This window comes from Stegostoma tigrinum, chromosome 2 (assembly GCF_030684315.1).
Source record: "Stegostoma tigrinum isolate sSteTig4 chromosome 2, sSteTig4.hap1, whole genome shotgun sequence".
NCBI classification, from domain to species: Eukaryota; Metazoa; Chordata; class Chondrichthyes; order Orectolobiformes; family Stegostomatidae; genus Stegostoma; species Stegostoma tigrinum.
This window is the reverse complement of record NC_081355.1, coordinates 154,010,802-154,026,115: the sequence shown is the minus strand read 5'-3', so window position 1 is coordinate 154,026,115 and position 15,314 is coordinate 154,010,802.

The following is a 15,314-nucleotide window of genomic DNA, read 5'->3' as shown; positions in this document are numbered from 1 at the left end:
TACTGAGCTAAATATAATTTCAAAGTGGCTTGGAAATATTTTTTAAGAGATAATATGAAGCAATTCTTGCTTTCTTTCCTTCCCTCAGACAGAGATGTTTCCCATTGGGATCGCAGGAGATGTCTGTGTGACTATACATCTTCTCAAGTGGATATTGACTTTGCCAACTGACTCAAAGCACATTAATGCTGTGATTAATTATGAGGTGTCAGCCATGACTCAGTGGGTAGCACTTTTACATCTGAGTCAGTACATTGTGATCCACCATAGAGTCTCAAGCATAAATCTAAGCTGACGCTTCAGTGTACCACTTATGAACTATCACGCTGTTGGAGGCTCCATCTTTCAGATGGAACCTACACTTTCAACTTGCCAAGTAGACGTAAAAGCTCTGACAAAATTACGTCCAAGGCAAGCAAAGGAATTCTCCCTGTACATCATGAACCAACATCAATCTCAGGGTTGACAGTACAGATTGTGTTGGAATTCTATTTATATAACACCTCTCACAATCATAGCACATCCTCAACTGCTTTACAGCCCATAAATTACTGTTTTTAAAGGTAGCCCTTGTAATCTAGATAATGCAGCAGCCAATCTGCACACAGTAAGTTTCACATACAGTGCAATGTTAACTTTCATGTCAGAGCGACAAAGAGATAAATAGTGGCCAAATCATCAAGGATACTCTTCTGTTTATCTTCAAAATAATGCCCATCTTAGAAGGAAGATTATGCCTTCTAATCTCCAACAGTGCAGTTCTCTATCAAAAAATAGCATGCTGGAGAAACTCAGCAGGTCTGGCAGCATCTGTAGAGAGAGAAACAGAATTCACATTTCAAATCTGATATGACTCTTCTTCAGAACTCTGTCAGTACTGCTCTGGGGTGTCAGCTCAGTTTTGGCCTGGAGTGGGACCTTATCGCAACCTTCTCATTAAGAGGCAACAGCAATATCGACTGAGTTTCATCTAACACCCAATATGGTTCATAATATAAATGACTGTATTGCAAAAATTCTAAGGACCCCTGGGGTGTCCTGAATGTGAAAGAGATAACAAAGTGTGGAGCTGGATGAACACAGCAGGCCAAGCAGCATCTTAGGAGCACAAAAGCTGACGTTTCGGGCCTAGACCCTTCATCAGAAGAGGGGGATGGGGAGAGGGTTCTGAAATAAATAGGGAGAGAGGGGGAGGCGGATCGAAGATGGATAGAGGAGAAGATAGGTGGAGAGGAAACAGACAAGTTAAAGGGGCAGGGATGGAGCCTGTAGAGGTGAGTGTAGGTGGGGAGGTAGGGAGGGGGTAGGCCAGTCCGGGGAGGACAGACAGGTCAAGGGAGTGGGATGAGGTTAGAAGGTAGGAAATGGAGGTGTGGCTTGAGGTGGGAGGAAGGGATAGGTGAGAGGAAGAACAGGTTAGGGAGGCGGCGACGAGCTGGGTTGGTTTTGGGATGCATTGGGGGGAGGGGAGATCTTGAAGCTTGTGAAATCCATATTGATACCATTGGGCTGCAGGGTTCCCAAGTGGAATGAGTTGCTGTTCCTGCAATCCATCTTCGATCTGCCTCCCCCTCTATCCCTATTTATTTCAGAACCGTCTCCCCATCCCCCCTTTCTGATGAAGGGCCTAGGCCTGAAATGTTAGCTTTTGTGCTCCTAAGATGCTGCTTGGCCTGTTGTGTTCATCCAGTTCCACACTTTGTTATCTCGGATTCTCCAGCATCTGCAGTTCCCATTATCTCTGATACAAAGTAAAGAGATATTCTTATAAAGATCTATTTTGGCTTTTTTCATCTGGCTATTAAATGGATTAAAATCGTTTTGAAATTTCTTTACTGATAAAGTATTTGCATTTACATATATGGCAGCCTAGAAAAGTGGCAGCTCAACAGGTGATTATAATGAAAGTTTATTGAACACCTAGTTCTCGTATTGTATGTTGTACAGAATAACAACCAATTTTAGTTTTATTTTAGTCACTCATGGCTGACATTTATTGCACGAAGGTGGGGTTGAGTCATCTTGCAGAACACTAGTGAGGGGCTTGCTGGGCCATTTTGGAGGACAGTTGCAGGACATGATATTACTTAAAGGACATTAGTGAACTATTTGGATTTTTACAATAATCTGATTGTTTCTTCATTGCCATTTCTGATGTTAGTTTTCACTTCCAGAATTAAATGTAATTATCGCTGAAAAAAAGGCACATTTTGTCAAAGCTTTTCATCTTGCACTCATCAGGACAATTCGTAAGAAATACCAAACCAAAGGGAAAACAATACTTAAACGGTAGAGAGGAGAATGCTGATTGATAGGCAAGTGGTTTCTGACTGGTATTTGGCTTTGATATTCAAAGAACAAAGAACAATATTCCTTGCGATTGTCCTGATGAGTGCAAGATTAAAGCTTCCATAAGATGTGTCTTTTTTTAAAAACAATATTCAAGTGCTGTACTACCAGGCGACTAGAAATGTAATTAACTGAATTTAAATTTCCCAGCTGCCATGACGGGATTCGAACTCTAGTCCCTAAATAGTGAGCTGAGCCTCTGGAGTACTCAGTCAGCAACATAACAACTGTTTCCTGGTACTGAGTTTGCCCTCTAACTGCACATATCCAAATTCAGGCATGTAATCAAGTGATCTTTTTCAATTTGTTGACAACTTTTTTTTAAGAATCAATCCCTATATGTGCTTTGACAATTGTTGAAGGCAGAGGATTCATACTTCAAAGGAAGCTTTAGCTCTCAAAAGTTTTAATTTCTTTTACACTATTTGGTGCATTTCACAGTACAAGGTGACCATGGAATTGTTGTATTTAAAATGTTAAAAAAGGTGAATTTTCTCAATGCTTTTAAAAATTATTTTTACCTGTCCTTTGCAAAATAATTTTTGTGTTTATATTTCACAAAAATGCTTAGCGTCTGCAAGTATCCAGACCTCTCTCTCCCAGTTCAGGCTGACACTCTGCTTTCGCTCACTCCTACTTAGTCCATGCTGGCACTCTCTTTCCCAGCTCCCCTCTCTCCAGCCTCTGTTTCAGAGGCTCCTGGCCAAGTCCTGTTGTTGTTGCTGTTGCTTTTGTAAACTCGAGTGACTGAAAGCAGTTGCATACTGTGGATAGGAATTTCCAATCTCGTGAGATTTTTTTCACCCAGCATGCTTTCAATTCTTTCAAGACGTATAACAAGATTGGAGAGGGTTTGGGCTGCAGAATGCATTGAAGGAGAAAGGCCAGATTCTCACTGATTTCACCTTAAAATGGAATCTTTTGTCCTTTGTTCCTACCATGAACACTTCCTTAGACACCAACTCCAGCCCTCCCCAGACCAATGTTGGAAGCTGATCCAGACTGTTCATAACTTTGGGTTGTACTTGACTCTAAACTGAATTATTAATGCTATAATCTTCTCTAGCTACAAGACTGCTGACTTGAACTTCTGTGACAGTGGCTCTCTTTAGCCCTCTCTCCGTTCCTCTGCTGCCTGAATCCTAAGTTACATCAAATTCTGTTCATCCATCACCTTGTATTCACATTGGCTACCATTTGAGCAACACTTATCTTCGCTTTCAAGTGACTCTCTGGTCTCACCCCTTAATATCCATGTAACTGCCTCTGGTCCTCAAGGTATTTGACACTCTTCTCATCTTTAATTGCTCTTTAATTGCTCTATTACGGCCCATTTATGTGCACTGAATATTGGAATCTTTCTATCACTGTCTTTTCTTGAGATGTTCCTTAAAACCAACGTTTCTGGCCAAATCTTTAGTCCCATGTTCTAATATCTTCTTGTGCTTTGGTATCAAATTTGATTTGATTGTCTGTGAGAGAAATGCCTTAGAATGATTTATTAGACTAATACATTACATAAATGCAAGTGGTTGATTTGCTGTTGCCAGTGTGGATTCCAGCAGTTAAAGATTGACCTCTGGGATTGTTCACTTTACATTTGGTGTGGCAAGGCCAAGGATAGGCCTGATTGGTGGACATGAAGACAGGGCAGTTGGCAGCAAAAGGTCACAAGATGAAATTTCTAAGAGCACACTCAGCTCGAGTTAGCAACTATATAAGCCATTGGCACAAGCCCCAGTTTCCCAGATATTGACGCTCATGAAATGGTTAGTACCCAACACTCTGTATTAACTCTCATGAAGCTCTGAGGAAGCTATTTAGCTGACATTACAGTTATGGGCTCTTAACAATTTTATTCACTAATCACTGAAGTATATTAACTGGAAGAAAAAGAAACAAGGAACTGGCATTTTATATTGTGTCTTTCACTGGCTCAGAATATCTCACTGAACATTATGGCCAATTAAGTACTTCTGAAAGTATCCTGTAATATGGGAAAGACAGTAGCCAATGAGAGCTCAGCAATCACCCAAAAACTGCAAGGAAATAATAACTATATAATTTCCATAAAGTTGGTTGATGGATAACTTTTGCGTATGACACAGGTGAACCCTCCTGCCTATCTTCAGAATAATGCTATGGGATCCTTTGTGACACTTTGTACCTGAAAGGGTAGATGGATCTACAATTTCGTAACATCTGAAAAACTCTTTCAATGCTGCACTACAGTGTGAGCTGAGATGTCAGGTCCTTGGTTCCATCTGTGAGAATCTCAGTAAGGTAGCAGCAGGAGCACAACCATTGACCTTGTCAGTGGTAGGTTATGAAAGAGGAGAATAAATCATTCAGGGTACCTATTTCAGAGGTAGTTGGAACTGCAGATGCTGTAGAATCTAAGATAACAAGGTGTAGAGCTGGATGAACGAAGTAGGGTCTAGGCCCGAAACATCAGCTTTCCTGCTCCTCTGATGCATTCAGGGTACCTGCTCCAGTTTCATCATTAGAAAGTGGATGAACATCAGGCAAGGACTGGATTTCATAAATTTGTGATGCTCCAACATCAAAATTCTAATGTATGGTCCCAAGCCTCTCACATGAGCAACAGTCACCTGAACTGAGTGACCAACAAAAACTAGTGCCTACTCAACTGTTTCAAGAAGGAATCACTGCCAATAAAGGAAGAATTTCCAACCAAAACACAATGCTCAATGTTGCAAAAATCCAAAATAAAAACTGAAAAAAGTGGGAATGCTCAGCAAATCCAGCAACATCTGCAGAGAAACAGAGTTCGTGTTATAGCTCTATGATCTTTTAACAGAACAGGGGAAAGTGCAAAATTTAATCAGTTTGAGCAAATAAAAAGGAGGAGGGTAGAATGACAAACAAAAGAGAACGTCTATGATGAGTTGGGGGCATGTGATTCAATGACAAGAGGTTTTGTGGTGCAAAGGGAAACGGAATGGAAACCAAAGAAAAAGAGATGTGTCTAGAGGTAGTGTTAATGGCAGAACCCTGATTAGCAACCATTCAAAAGTAAAGTAGAGAGAAATAGGAGAGAAACAAGAGAAGGAAAACAAACTAGCAAAGAGAAAAAAAGTGGAGTCATGGGTTTTGACCTGACATTGTTGAGTTCAATGTTAAGCCCAGCAGTCTGTAAAGTGCACAGACAAAATATGAGATTTTGCTACCAAGCTTACAGAAATCTAACTTGGCTAAGATTCCAAGTGCAATCTGCAGGATGTTCCAAGTAAACCAGTATCCCCGTGGGAAAAGCCAGTGCTGAATTCACAGCTTCCTGTGGTAATGTTATTTCAAATGATAAGGCCAGGTGGTACTGCAGCTTTATATAGAAAAGCCTTGGAGCCCACTGGTCCCAAGATCCCATAATTAAACATGACAAGGTACAACTAATTCGATGAACGAGCCAGCTGGCAAAACGGGCATTATTTTGTGGTATATAGAGTCATGTCCCAAGAAACAGATCCATGCAATTAATTTTTCTTCAATTAAAAATTGAGATATAATTGAAAAATATAATTTAGTTTTGTATTATATAATATTATCAAATTAAGGAGATCCTTGTTTGCATTGACTAGTTTTGCCAAATAGTCTGCTCTATGCTGTAAAATCTATGTCCTATTTAATAAAAATGAATATTTCCAAAATGGAATCTTTATAACCCATTCACCTTAATTTTTTCCAACGTACAGCTCCTGAGCAAAATAAACGTGTCAGGAGAATTTGTTGTGGACAAATTTATGTGTTAAAATTTGCTAACTACTGGTACTGTGCTGATTCAAATAATAATCAATTCTTTCTCAAGAACCTCTGCAAAACACTGGTTAGCACTCAGTTGGAAGATAATGCCCAATCTGGGCATTCAGGGGGAAGATCCAGGAGTCAATTACAAACCAGCCCAGGTTGGGGGAGAGGGATAAAGGGAGATGCTCTGCAGTTTTTTGTGGTGAGATCTAAAACACAAAAACAAAGAGGCATTGGTGACCATTTGAACTTCATTGACAAATACGGAACAAGCTGCAATACTTTCCAGATTACATCTCATATCAGCATGCACTACCCTGTTCACTTTAAAATGATTACACGGCCTAGGATTACAGAATATATCAATAGTCTACTCAATTACATATTTTTGTAGTACTCACACCATTGATCCCACTTTAGGGCATGAACACAAAAGTAAAAGATGCCTCACTAGTGCAGTGCTAGAGGAGAAATTCACTGTCAGAGTTGCCACCTATCAATCGGGATGTAAAACTAGGGCCCCATTTTTCTGAAATAGAAGCAGATTACTTGAGAAATTCAACAGGTCTGGTAGCATTTGTGAAGGGAGGAAATATGTTAAAGGAAAAGAAAATAGCCTGGAAATGGGCACTATTTATGCTGAAGACCAGGGTGGTTAGATGGAGGCAGGCAGAGGTTTGATGATGAGAGATAATGGGAACTGCAGATGCTGGAGAATTCCAAGATGATAAAATGTGAGGCTGGATGAACACAGCAGGCCAAGCAGCATCTCATGAGCTTTTGTGCTCCTGAGATGCTGCTTGGCCTGCTGTGTTCATCCAGCCTCACATTTTATCATCAGAGGTTTGATGATGATGAGTTAAAGAGGTGGAGACCTAGACAGATGGTGTCCAGAGAGAGAGAGTAAAGACAACATAGAACATAGAACAGTACAGCACAGAACAGGCCCTTCAGCCCATGATGTTGTGCCGACCATTGATCCTCATGTAGGCACCCTCAAATTTCTGTGACCATATGCATGTCCAGCAGTCTCTTAAATGTCCCCAGTGACCTTGCTTCCACAACTGCTGCTGGCAACACATTCCATGCTCTCACAACTCTCTGTGTAAAGAAACTGCCTCTGACATCCCCTCTATACTTTCCTCCAACCAACTTAAAACTATGACCCCTCGTGTTAGCCTTTTCTGCCCTGGGAAATAGTCTCTGGCTATCAACTCTATCTATGCCTCTCATTATCTTGTATACCTCAATTAGGACCCCTCTCCTCCTCCTTTTCTCCAATGAAAAAAGTCCCAGCTCAGTCAATCTCTCTTCATAAGATAAGCCCTCCAGTCCAGGCAGCATCCTGGTAAACCTCCTCTGAACCCTCTCCAAAGCATCCACATCTTTCCTATAATAGGGCGACCAGAACTGGACGCAGTATTCCAAGTGCGGTCTAACCAAAGTTTTATAGAGCTGCAACAAGATCTCACGACTCTTAAACTCAATCCCCCTGTTAATGAAAGTCAAAACACCATATGCTTTCTTAACAACCCTGTCCACTTGGGTGGCCATTTTAAGGGATCTATGTATCTGCACACCAAGATCCCTCTGTTCCTCCACACTGCCAAGAATCCTATCCTTAATCCTGTACTCAGCTTTCAAATTCGACCTTCCAAAATGCATCACCTCGCATTTATTCAGGTTGAACTCCATCTGCCACCTCTCAGCATCCTGTCAATGTCTCGCTGCAGCCTACAACAGCCCTCTATACTGTCAACGACACCTCCAACCTTTGTGTTGTCTGCAAACTTGCTGACCCATCCTTCAATCCCCTCATCCAAGTCATTAATAAAAATTACAAACAGTAGAGGCCCAAGGACAGAGCCCTGTGGAACTCCACTCACCACTGACTTCCAGGCAGAATATTTTCCTTCTACTACCACTCACTGTCTTCTGTTGGCCAGCCAATTCTGTATCCAAGCAGCTAAGTTCCCCTGTATCCCATTCCTCCTGACCTTCTGAATGAGCCTACCATGGGGAACCTTATCAAATCAGAAGTATAGAGATTGGTGATGATAAGCTGGGAGAGAGATAAATGATGAATGCGTGCTAACAGCAAGTTAAGAATAGACTGGCTGTGCTGGGAGCAACTTACACATTGCAACCATACAGAACTTGAGTTCTGAGGAGGGGCCATTGGACTTAATTCTGCTTACTCCCCAAAGATTCCACACCGTTGGTGTTCTAAAAAAGAATTATATCTTATCTCTTTCCTGGGCAGCTGTACTCATTCGTGCATGTGGATTAGTGGCTAGGTAGGAAATACTACAGGCAAAATCTTATAGCGGCCTGAGTGATGCGGGCTATGATAGGATTTGTGACAGAATTTGGCAAGAAGTCAGTAGAGGCCTATCTCGATTTCAGAATCAATTCACTTCACCATTATAAATCTGCCAAGCTATGAGGCAATTTTCTTTTCCAATCGGTACTACATCTTGGTTCATTCAGAAAGAATACCTGACTTTTTGCTGTCTCATAATAATTCTGACTGGTAATAATTCCTCGATTGTGCTGGTAAACTGTAAATCAACATTATCTCTGCTGTTGTGTTTTCTCATTCACTCATGGGATGTGGATTTTGTTGGCTGGGCCAGCATTTATTGCCCATCAGTAGTTGTCCTTGAGGTGGTAGTGAGCTACCTTCTTGAACCACTGCATTCGATATGCTGTTGATAGACCCACAGTGCTGTTAGGGAAGGAATTTCAGTATTTTGAATCAGCAACATTAAAGGATGGTGATATATTTCCAAATCAGGATGGTGAGTAGCTCGGAGGAGAACTTGCAGGTTGTGATGTTCCCAAGTATCTGCTGCCCTTGTCCTTGAGATGGTAGATTTTATGGATTTGGAAGTTGTTTAAGGAGCCTTGGTGAATATCTGCAGTGCATCTTGTAGGTCGTGGACATTGCTCCTATTGAGTGCCAATGGTGGAGGGAGTGGATGCTTGGGGTTGCGGTGCCAAACAAGTGGGCTGTTTGGTCCTGGATGGTGCCAAGCTTCCTGAGTGTTGATGGAGCTGCACTCATCCAGGCAAGTGGGGAGTATTCCATCACACTCCTGGCTTGTGCCTTGCAGATGGTGGACAAGTTTTGGGGAGTCAGGAGGTGAGTTACTCCTCTGAAATGAATCAATCCCCTGTACTTATACCAGTTGATAACAACAACTTTAAAACACACTAGTGGCGACTTTCCAGTTCCTGCAGCACCTTTCTCTTCTGTATTTATGTCAAGGTCTCTATGCCTCTATAACACCTCTGAAACCAACTGTACATGTCTTCTCTGTCTTAATTGCACAGTTACTATGAGTATGGTAACATAATGGCAATGTTATTGAACTGCTCCTCCAGAGAACTAGACCAGTACTACAGAGGTATGGGTTCAAATCTAATTGTGGCAGCTTGTCAAATTAATTAGTAATTCTAGTATATAAACCCACATCAATAATAGTCATGAAACTGAAACTATCCGTAAAATCCATCTTTGCCAGTATATCCTTCAGGGGAGATAATCTGCTGCCCTTATTGGATCTGGTCTGCATTTGACTTCAGAACCACAACAACTGTCTCTTCAGAGATAATGGCTACTGCAGATGCTGGAGAATCCAAGATAATAAAGTGTGAAGCTGGATGAACACAGCAGGCCAAGCAGCATCTCAGGAGCACAAAAGCTGACGTTTCGGGCCTAGACCCTTCATCAGAGAGGGGGATGGGGTGAGGGAACTGGAATAAATAGGGAGAGAGGGGGAGGCAGACCGAAGATGGAGAGAAAAGAAGATAGGTGGAGAGGAGAGTATAGGTGGGGAGGTAGGGAGGGGATAGGTCAGTCCAGGGAAGATGGACAGGTCAAGGAGGTGGGATGGGGTTAGTAGGTAGGAAAGGGAGGTGCGGCTTGAGGTGGGAGAAAGGGATGGGTGAGAGGAAGAACAGGTTAGGGCGGCAGAGACAGGCTGGGCTGGTTTTGGGATGCAGTGGGGGGAGGGGAAGAGCTGGGCTGGTTTTGGGATGCAGTGGGGGGAGGGGACGAACTGGGCTGGTTTAGGGATGCGGTGGGGGAAGGGGAGATTTTGAAGCTGGTGAAGTCCACATTGATACCATTGGGCTGCAGGGTTCCCAAGCGGAATATGAGTTGCTGTTCCTGCAACCTTCGGGTGGCATCATTGTGGCACTGCAGGAGGCCCATGATGGATATGTCATCTAAAGAATGGGAGGGGGAGTGGAAATGTCTCTTCACAGTTGTTGAGTCAAAATCTTGAACTCCCTCCTAAACGAACTGTGGGTTTACCTACAGCATATGGACTGCTGCCGTGCAAGAAGGCAGCTCACCTTTCCAAGGACAATGGGGATGGGAAATAAATACTGGCCTTGTCCATGTCGCATGATTTAATTTTTCAGAATAAGGTTGATGAATGCTCTTTTTCCCTACATAATTCCACTTGGCTTTCTCAAAGAAATCCTGGGTCTTTTTACTTAAGCAGTCAATAGAATTTTCTCATCCTGCATTAAATTTCTTTGCCAAACAGTGGTGATAATGTGAACTCATCAATACAGGGAGTGGTCGAAGTGAATAGCATATACATAGTAAAGGTGATGCTAGACGTGTTTATGAGGGATAAGGGAATAGAGCCTTATGATGATAGATTGAAATGAAGAAAGATTTGAGGAGGCTGAAGTGGAACATAAACACCTGTGTATACTGGTTGTTTCAAATGACCTGTTTCAGTCTTGTACATCCCATGTGATCTTGATATCTTTCGATGAGAATCTTGTTTTTTTTTTCATTTCTTCAAATAGCATTTTGTCAGATCTCTCACAAGTCTAGCCAACAGCCTACACCTCATTTTTTTGATAGCTCCACCCTTAATCTTTCATTATCTGTCAACATTCTTGGCTGCATATCTCTTCCAGTCTCAAATGAAGTTCTCATACCTTCACTACTAAAGCTGCTGCTCCAAAAAGTATGTCTTCATTTGTCTTGCCCCTGAACTACTTTTACATTTATATGAAGGTTAAATTTACTCAAGTTTGAATATGATCCTATAAGTGGATAGGGACTGGAGGAGCTCTACAGGCCTTCCTTTATCATTCCTGGACAGGACACAAACAAAATTATGTTATCTGATGATGATTCCATTTTTATTCTAATTTACAACTTTTCTCTCCAACTGTTCTTCTATTTTCTGATCCTCTGAATACTCCTTCTGGTTCTTCCTAAGCTTCAATCATACTTTACTATTTGTGCTTCCCTTTCCTGACAGTTGCCCTGTGCTAGTACACAGCCTTTTTACTTCATTCAGTACTAGTGCTCTCATCTGAGAGTCAAAGGGTGACAGATTTAAGATCCCATTCAGGTTACTTGCACATATAATCCAGGCTAACACTGGTGCAGTGCTGAACAAGTGCTACAGTACCAGAAGTGTCAAATTGAGATGAGATATCAAATAAGTCAATAGCATTACTCAGAGAAAAGGATGGAAGTTTGTCAAGATTATGTTTCAACCAACACTGAAGTAACAGATGATCAGGGCATTTGTTCCAATGCTGTGTGGGGCCTAACTGTAGGCAAATTGACTGCCGCGTTTCATCACGTCACAAATTGTGAGTACACCTGCAAGGTGCTACAGTGTCTTGAAGCACTTTGTGAAATCTTGAATTAAGTACAATTCCTTTTTAAATCTTTCTTTCCTAGAAATTCAAGATGATGGGCCTTCTTTTATGTCTCACTTTTTCCGTTTTACTGAACCTAACAGGCTTTCAGATTGTGGTAGCTTAGACACTACTTAAGCAATTCTTTTACATTTCCCTTATCTGTTGTATTTCTTTAAGCTTACTGGATATTTGGTAATTTGAGCTTTGACCCTCCATAAGTCTTCTCCATTTAGAGAAGAATCCTCAGGAATGTTACACAATCCCAGGGTTTGCCTAGTTTAGCTTTCTATTTATTTCACACCAGAGTTTATATCCTTGTTATTTCTGTTACAAAAGCAAAATATTTGCTCTGCAAAGGAAATCTTCTGCATTGAAAATAATTTATTTCTATAAATGGCCTTGGGCAAGGTGAATGTAATTTAGAAATAGCTAGAGTTAAGGTGAAAGTTGCAAGTTTTTACAGAGCTGCAAGATGGAGATTAATGCTTAACTATCTGCAAGAATGCAGCCATATCCTTTGATCTGTGGATAAACCAGCATGCAAAGGAATTCTTCTCGATGCTAATCAAATTATATTTGGTCAAAACATTAAGTAGCATTGGAAAAGCTGTGAACAGCTGCGTGTAAAATCTGTTTGATACACAGAACACGCCATTCTATCTTTGGGCTTGTGGATTGACAGCTCTTTTGAAGAGATTTTTTGATCGATGTATATGCTCCTCTCTTGGCTCAATATATTCAGTTCAGTTTCTAGAATTGACTGTTGGACACCGAGCACTGGGTAGGGATAATATCTCATTCTCAAACAAATACTGTTTTCAGAGTCTCAAAAGAACTGCTTTTTCCAGTTGTCTGACAGATTATCAAACTGTACAAGAAATAAGTCCTGAAAGTATTTTAACCTCTCTGGGCTCAGGAACTGATGGAAATACTCGGCAGGTTTTCCACCATCTGAGAAAAAAATTAATGTTTCAGAATGATAAAGAGAGATCGTCAACCTGAAACATCTGGTGGAATTTGATCCCAGGTTGTTAGCTAGCAGATGGGTGACAGGGTAAAATGCTTGAGACTCATCGGGCTGGCTCTTGATGTAGTCCTGCTGCTGAGGAATTTCCCCAGGCCATTTGTGGAGAGGCTATTGACTCATCCAATGATGCCACTGAAGGGATTTCTATAATTATTTTCCAGGCCTTTTTGCTTAGCCCTGGCATAAAAATAAGAACATAAGATCTTAAGAAATAGGATCAGGAAAATGTTTGATTCTGGTCTGCCATGCAATAAGATCATGGCTGATCTGCAAAAGTTGTTGGGAAATAATACAAATTTTAACAACAACTTTGCAGTTGACTTCTACTACAGCTCAAGCCCTAAGTTGGGACTGTGGGTTGTCAACAGCGATGGAATTGCGTCCAAGTATAAATCATATTATTAAGGAGGAGACGCAATAACACAGAAAAGGAACTGAGAGAAAGAGACCTACAAGAGATAAACACACGTACATAGTCCTTTTGAGTAAAAATAAACTCTAAGCAGCATCAGGGATTCTGACAAGCATGAGAGCGTATATTTTAACAAGATAGTCATAGTTTGTACAAAGGCTGAATGAAACACAACAACAGGTAACGCTAAGGCAATAGTTTAAGGGAAGGTACAGAGCACAGAATATTCCTTTCCTGTCAGTCACAGCTACATCCTTTAAAACCACCTTTGGCAATTAAACTGGATGATATAAGAGATAGAACTTGCTGAATTGGTATTGCATTTAAATGCCAAGGTCTCCTGCCAACCACAGTGGATCTGAGAATGATTACAAAAAGAAGCAGTTAGAGCCAGAAGCAAGGCTTTTTCACTAGCAGTTTGTATAGCTCCCCATAGACAATTATGCTGCAAAACCCTGAGATCAAAGCTTCAAAGCAAAGCAGCCACTTGGAGGAAATAACCTAGAAGATAGCCAGTGCCTTTTGAGTTATCTCTTTGAACAAATCATGAAAACAAAACATGATGAGAAGATATTTTGTGTTCAGCATTGTCTTCCAAATTCCATAAACCTCAAATTCAGTGAGAATGTTCTGACAATTATTGCCTTCCAATGGATTATGGATTGATACAGTGGATTTTCAAAATTTGCAGATCACACAAAATTGCTGAGTATTGTGACATAAGCAGACTGATAAGACCATAAGATACAGGAAGAGAATTAGGCTATTCAGCCCATCAGGTCTGTTTCGTCATTTGACCACGCCTGATATGTTTCTCAACCCCATTCTCCCGATAACCCTTGATTCCCTTACTAATCAAGATCCTATCTATTTCTGTCTTAAATACACTCAATGACTTGGCCTCCACAGACTTCAGTAGCAACAATTACCACAGATTCACCACCTTCCGGTTGAAAAACATTCCTCCTTATCTCAGTTCTAATCCATCCTTCACCCTGAGGCTGTGCCCTTGGATCCTCTTTACAATCTATATAAGTGATCTGCAGCAGGAACAGAATGTAACATAGTGAAATTCACAGATGATACTAAAATAGGTGGGAAGGCAGGCTGTGATGAATAGATAAAGAGTTCACAACTTGAAACAAAAACAAAAATTGTTGGAAAATTTCAACAGGTCTGTCAGCATTTGTCGACAGAAACATGTTAACAGGTCCAGTGACCCTTCTTCAGAACTGGACAGTTTACAAATGGATATTGACAGGCTAGGAGAATGGTCCAAAATCTAGCAGATTCAGTATAATGAGCTTAGGTATGAGGTTGCCTATTTTGGCTGAAAAAAATGTGAAAAATGAAAAAAAAAGTGCATCAGTGCAGAGGGATCTGGGTTTCTTTGTGCATGAGTTGCACAAAGTGGCTATGCAGGTGCAGCATATAATAAGAAAGTCAAGTGGATTTTATTACACTTACTGCAAAAGAACTGAAATAAAGAAGTAAAAGAAGTTGTTACAATTATATACTGCATTGGTGACACTACACATGGCATATTGTGTCCAGTTACTTACTTGACGAAGGATGTGGTAGCACTGGAGGCAGTTCAGAGGAAGTTTACCAGGTTAATTCCAGGGATGCAAGGGCTGCTGTGTGAGGAATGGTTGAATAACTTAAGCTTATTCTCACTGGAGTTCAAAAGAATACGGAAATTCTGACTAGGATATATAATATGCTGAAGGGGATGATAAGATCTTCCACCTTGTGGGACAGTCTCAAATAAGAAGTCACAGACATTGACTGACAGCAGGTAGGTTCAAAACTGAGATGAAGAGAAACTGTTTCTCTCAGAAGATTGTGAATCTGTGGAACTCACTGCCCCAAAGTACAGTAGAGGCAGCATCACTCAACGGATTCCAGAAAGAAATAGATATATTTCTGATGAAAAGCAGGATAAAGGGCTGTGGGAGCAGCAGAAGAGTGGAGTTAAGACCAGGATAAGATCAGCCATAGTCATGTTAAATGGCGGAGCAGGCTCAAAGGGCTGAATTGTCTATCCTGCTCCTAATCCTTATGTTCCCAGTCTCT